Below are 6,077 nucleotides of genomic sequence, written 5' to 3'. Positions count from 1 at the left end.
ACTGAAATACTGCCCGGCAGCATGCTTTATTCTCGGAGCCCAGTTGACTACAAAGTCCCCACTGTCACTGAAATACCGGAAGTGTTTTATGTCCCTTTGGTGCGTTCCCAAAATCCCATAGCCATCTATTCATCCAAGGTAAGAACTCAAGACCCCTCTCTCAGCCTCTAGGGCTGCCATAACAGAATTCCACATGGGCTGGCTTAAACAGCAGAGGTCTATTTGCTCACAGGTCTGGAGGCTGGAAGTCTGAGGTCAAGGTTTGATTTTTCTTGATGCACGTGGGTCACCGGCCAGCAGTGATCATGGAACGCTGTGGATGGCTCATCGAAAAACACGCGAGAACAAAACATGCACAGAGACAAACTAGTTTCTGTGGGGAAGTAGGGACAAAATGTCCACCCCCCCTAGTGGGGGACGCCCCAATTTACCATCCATACCTGCTTTTATTGGGCTTATTTTGCATAATAATTCAGGTAAAGTACAGTACTTATCAGGGGGAAGTAAGGAACTATAGAAAACAAGGAACTCTGCTGGTCTATTTTGAGTCGGGGTAAAAGAGCTGTAAGACTTTGAGGAACAAACTAACTTCCTCCTTGGACCCCTCTCATTCAACCAAGAGCATTCTAAACAAAGAAGGTTTCACAGTAATTTACATATTCCTTCTTAGGCCTGATCACCCGGGGAATCCGCCCTTTTCAGCACAGAGCTGCACCACCCTGTCATTATTTCAGGCTTAGCTGGAGCAAGGGAACTAAGGCAATAAGGAGATTTTCTCCCAGACGATGAGAACTCAGGCTATGTCAAAGCCGAGGAGCGAGGGTCCATTACCCCCTTTTGCTGCAGCCCCCCAAGTCCTTCTTTTGGGGGGCCTCCCAAAGTGATCATGCCTGTCTTAGGTCGTTCCCCCTTGGGGAATCTTACCCCGTCTTTGGCTAACCGACCAAGCTTTTTGGGGTTCAGTTATGAATAAAGCAGCAGAAGCAGCATTCCTGCCAGGGAGATAAGCTTTTGTCTCCTTGCTGGCTTATGGTTCCAAGGGCGTTCCCTTAGCCTTAGCCTAGGCGGGGGTTTCAGCTTCTGATACCAGTCAGGGCGGTTCCCAACATTCTCTCAATGGCTTCTCTTTGGCTTGCAGATGGTCATCCTCACTGGGTCCTCACATGACCGTCCTTCCGTGTGTGCACATGTCTGATGTCTGTGTGTGTGTCCTAATTTCCTTTTCTTATAAGCACACCCTACAGACCTCAGTTTAACTAAATGGACTTTCTAAAGACCTTATCTCCAAATACCGTCACATACTAAGGTACTAGGGGTTAGGACTTCAACATATGAATTGGAGAGGAGCACAGTTCAGCTCATAACAACCTAAACCTTCAAGAAGTAATAAAACAGTCCCCTGAATTTGCTTACTTTTTGAAAATGCAGATCCCAAAGGGAGAGGGCAGGGCGGGGGCGTCAGGCGGGGGGCGGGGTGCAAACTTATGGCTGAGTGGGGCTCACTGCCTTCAGAAGTACAAGTAGAGTCTCACTCTTGAGAGACATCGTGAAGCATATTTAAATCAAACAAAAAGTCAAACATTTTGGTTCATGAGGCTAAGTGCCACCGTGAGATAAAAGTGAAGTTGTAGGCAAATTTCACCAGCCCAGAGCCTTCGTTATGCATTCATCCTGCATGTTCTCCCAGCTCAATTCTTTCTTGTTTGCTGAGTCTCCTCACACGCTCCCCAAGTCAGAATGGGCTTTCAAACAAGTTTCTCACTGAGGATTGATTTGCTCTGAGGTGTTCACAGCCACAGATATAAGAGGCATTGACCCACACTCCCTGGAAGCCCTGGGATCTAACTGGCCTATATAGACTTCAGCAAATATTCTCAGCCACAAGTGTACAAAAAACACATCTTCTCCAACTTAAGTGCTATTCTGAGCCCACATGTAGCCAAGACAGACAGCAACTTTAACCTTAGATTTTCAGGAAATTACCTCTCTTTCTTAGGAGTAGGTTGAAGTGTGGAGGAAGGTAAGACTCTCTATGAACAGCCCTTGTCTTCACTTCTGCCGTGGACTTTGGCCAAGGATGTCTCTAAAGACGGACCTGACACAGCCTTGCCTCTAGGAGTCTAGTCACACTCCTGCCAGTTCTGCCCCAAATAGGGATAGGACCCCTCTGCTCTCCCCTCCTCCCCCCTCAGAGGAAGCCCCCGCTCCTCACTTCAGAGAAACCCCTCCTTTCCCCCACTCCACATTTCCCTCTACGTTTGCTTCAGAGGAAAACCACAGCCTGGGACAGTCTTTGTTTGCTTTAGGCCCTTTGTCCCATCTCTCTACTAAGGCCCTAGGCACAGACCAAGGACCAGACTACTTTGAAAGAAGAAAGAAAAATCAGTACAAGAAACATGGGTGAATTATTCAAAATATTATGCTCCCAAAGGAATTCCAGTCAAGATAGTGGTGTAGGAAGATATGGCTCACCTCTTCGCACAACCACATCAAAATTATAACTAAAATATAGAACAACCACCACTCAGAACTGTCAGAAATTGAGTTGAATGGAAGTCTGACAACTACAAAATTAAAGAAACGACATCCATCCAGACTGGTGCAAAGGATGCAGACACGGTTTGGGCTGGTCCCACATCTGCATGTGGTGGGTAAAAATTCAGGAGGGATATCTCGGGAGTGAGGAGTCTCAGCCCGACACCAGGCCCCTCAGTCCACGGTTCCAGTGCCAGAAAAATAAGTCCCCACAACTTCTGGCTGCAAAAAACCATAAGGGACTGAGTTGGTGGAAGAACCTTCTGGACCCCCAGGCAGTTCCTCTTAAAGAACCCACACTCAGACTCACACTCCCTCTGAGCTCCAGCACTGGGGTAGCAGCTTGAAAGGTACCAGTGGTATACAGGGAGAAAAGGAAGTGTCTGGCATCAAGGCCAACAGAGGTCATTGTCCCTTTTCTAAGCCCTCCTCCCACAGACCTGGTAAGCTGGTACCTTATCTGAGACTCCATCAACCTAGCTACCACTGTTTAACCTGCCTTGGAGATCCCCAGAGACTCTCCCCCACCCAACTTATGTGCCCACCCAAGCTGCTTTTCTATATGAATGACTGGTCTTGGCCCATGCTTCACAACTTCCTAAATCCTCTCAAACAAGGAACAGCTGGCTTCTGTGAGGCCCAAGCCCTGCACTAGCAGCAGCCAGCCTAGATTCACAGCTTGGCTTTGCCTGGGAATCTTCAAGCCCAGCACAAGTAGCAGCCATTTCAGACTGATTTATAGCTCAGGCAGGGTGGCCCGGGAAAAACACAGGTGGTGGCTGACCTTAACCCCAGGACCAGTGCACCCAGTATAGGGACATTATACATATACCATGCGCCCACGCTGTTGATTCAAAAGCACCCAACACACACCAGAGAAGTTGGCGCATGTGAAAACTTCAACAGGCCACTCTCGGAGGCAATCACCTCACTGTCTTTCAGGCTCAGCTACAAAGACTGTGGCTGTTTTGTTGTGGGTTGAGCCACACAGATTGTTTAGGGCAGCCATTTCCAACAGGTGTGCCACGGCACACTGGTGTACCATAAGAATTTTTAAACATGCAATACCAGACTGAAAGAGGTCAGTGCCCCTGAGCAAATAGTCCGGTATTACATGTTTTTAAAAATTCTGCAGCACACTGGTTGAATTCTTGCTGGTGTAAAGGCCAAGTTGAAATACCCTAGAGAGCACCAAGGGCTTTGGTCTTCTTGACCTAGGCAGAAAACAGGAGTTTTCAGCTGCCCTGCTGTCCTGAGGAGGACCCCACACACGCATCAGCATGGGGGTATAGACGCTGGCCATTCAGATGCACTCTACTCGGAGAGTTATAAAGCCAGAAGAGGTGAGTGTGTATGTGAGAGTGTGCGAGTGTGTGTGTGTGTGTGTGTGTGTGTGAACACAAACTAGTAGTCCTAAATGAACCATGCACTTCTGACAGCCTTTTGCCCTCCTTCTCAGGGATCAGGTAAGGCTGACATGTTCTTGGGGTCCTCTGTGTTTTTTGCCATATCTGATGCAGTGACTACTGCCCAAAGGGACAGAGGGTTGACCAAGACCTTCACCCTGAAAAGCTGAGCACCTCCTGAGCTGACCAGGAGTTGGTCGGGCTGACCTGCGTGGACCAGCTCACTGACCAGGCACGAGTGGTGAGTGCAGGCTCCTGGGACAACCCCCCTTTACATGGACATTCAGGTGCTCCATATGAGTTTGCTGTGACAAAATTAAAGGGCAGGTTTATTTTTTTCCCAATTAAAATTCTCATTTTTCCTCCACTTGCTACTTCCTATATGCTTCAAAGCAACTGCAAAGTGAGTGAACCTCTTTAAATGATGGTTTCATTGTTTCCAGCCCCAAAGAAAAGCACAGTCCATCGAGTCAGTGCTCAGAGCAAATGGACATGTTGGTTATTTCTTTAAACATTTGGTCAAAATGCAGTTGATGTGGTAGGTATTTTAATTACCTCAGTAACTAAATGAGATTAAATAGATTTCTGATCTGGTCAATTATCGGGAAAGTATCTGTTAAGCAAACCAATATAAAGAATTTAAACGACAATATCAAGTCATGGGACACACACTAAAAAAAATAGTTTCATTTTGCAGCTGCTAAAAAATATATCTACAACTATCATAAGAGATTATTCCTACACTCAGCTGCTTACTGTAGCCCTAAATGAGTCTGACATGAAATTAGATTGCACTTTATGGCATTTGAAATTACAGGGCTCAGAATAAGATGCATTTTATCCCAGACATAAGTTTGTGAGAATGAAGAGATTTGTGACTCAAAGTTTGAAAGAAATATGAAAAATATATTATTTTGGTAAGAATAAATGGACATCGACTTGTTCTTTAAAAAACAACTATTTTTCTTCTGAATTACAATTTTTTTCATATGACACTTTTTTAATAAAAAAGAAATTTATTTTTCTGAAACAAAACGAAGTTCTGGAGCCCAGGGCAGCCCCATGATGCCATCGGGGCCCCAGGCTGCTTCCACGCTCCTGCTCACCCTCCCTGGAGTGTGGCTTCCAGTCAGTCCCGTACGGACAGGATGCTGGCGGCACGCCCGGCGCCCTGACTGTGTCCCAGGAGGACAAAGGGGCAGAGACAATGGGCTACATGGACGCGCCAGCAGAATTCAGACCTCTTTTGGTCTCAGTTATTTTATTTTATTTTAATGGCTCTGAATTTCAGAAGTGTTTATTTTATTGCCATCATTAAACAGATTTTCTTCTTTGGCCTATGTAATTTTTTTTTGCTTTGTTTTGTTTTATATTTTTCAGTTGCAGTGGACATTCAATACAGTCTTGGTTTCGGGTGTACAACATGGTTAGACATTTATATGACTTACAAAGTGACCCCCCAGATAAATCTAGTACCCACCTGACACCACGCATAATTATTACAACATTATTGACTATACTCTATGCTGTGCTTTCCATCCTGTGACTGCTTTGTAACTGGCAACTTTGTACTTCACCTTTTTCACCCACCCCCCACACCTCCTTCCATCTGACAGCCAATAGTTAGCACCTTTTAATTATTCTCTGTAGTATCAGTCACTGCATGACCATGTTTAGGATGCAAATTTTCACCAAAATACACAATAAAGAATCAAAATTCTTCTGAAGATCTACAGCATCCAGGGGTCATTGTCTTAGTCCATTTGGGACTATAACAAAATACTATAAACTAGGTGACTTTAAAAAAATGAATATTTATTTCTCAGTTCTAAAGTCCAGGAAGTCCAAGGTCAAGGTGCCAGCAGATCTGGTGTCTGCTGAGCACCTGCTTCCTGGTTCACAGGCTGCTCTCTTCTCACCGAGTCCTGATTGGTAGGAAGGGACAAAGGAGCTCTCTGAGGTCTCTTTCATAAGGGGACTAATCCCACATATGAGGGCTTGGTCCTCCTTATTTAATCGCCCCCCCGAAGGCTCCATCACCTCATGCCATCACCATGAGGGGTAGGAGTTAACCTATGAACTTGGGCAGAACACAAGCGTCCAGACCAGAGTCTTCTGCAGCTAGGTATAGCCCAA

Source organism: Phyllostomus discolor, chromosome 4 (genome assembly GCF_004126475.2).
Source record: "Phyllostomus discolor isolate MPI-MPIP mPhyDis1 chromosome 4, mPhyDis1.pri.v3, whole genome shotgun sequence".
NCBI classification, from domain to species: Eukaryota; Metazoa; Chordata; class Mammalia; order Chiroptera; family Phyllostomidae; genus Phyllostomus; species Phyllostomus discolor.
The sequence above is the reverse complement of the archived record's forward strand: the minus strand, read 5'-3'. Positions refer to the sequence as shown.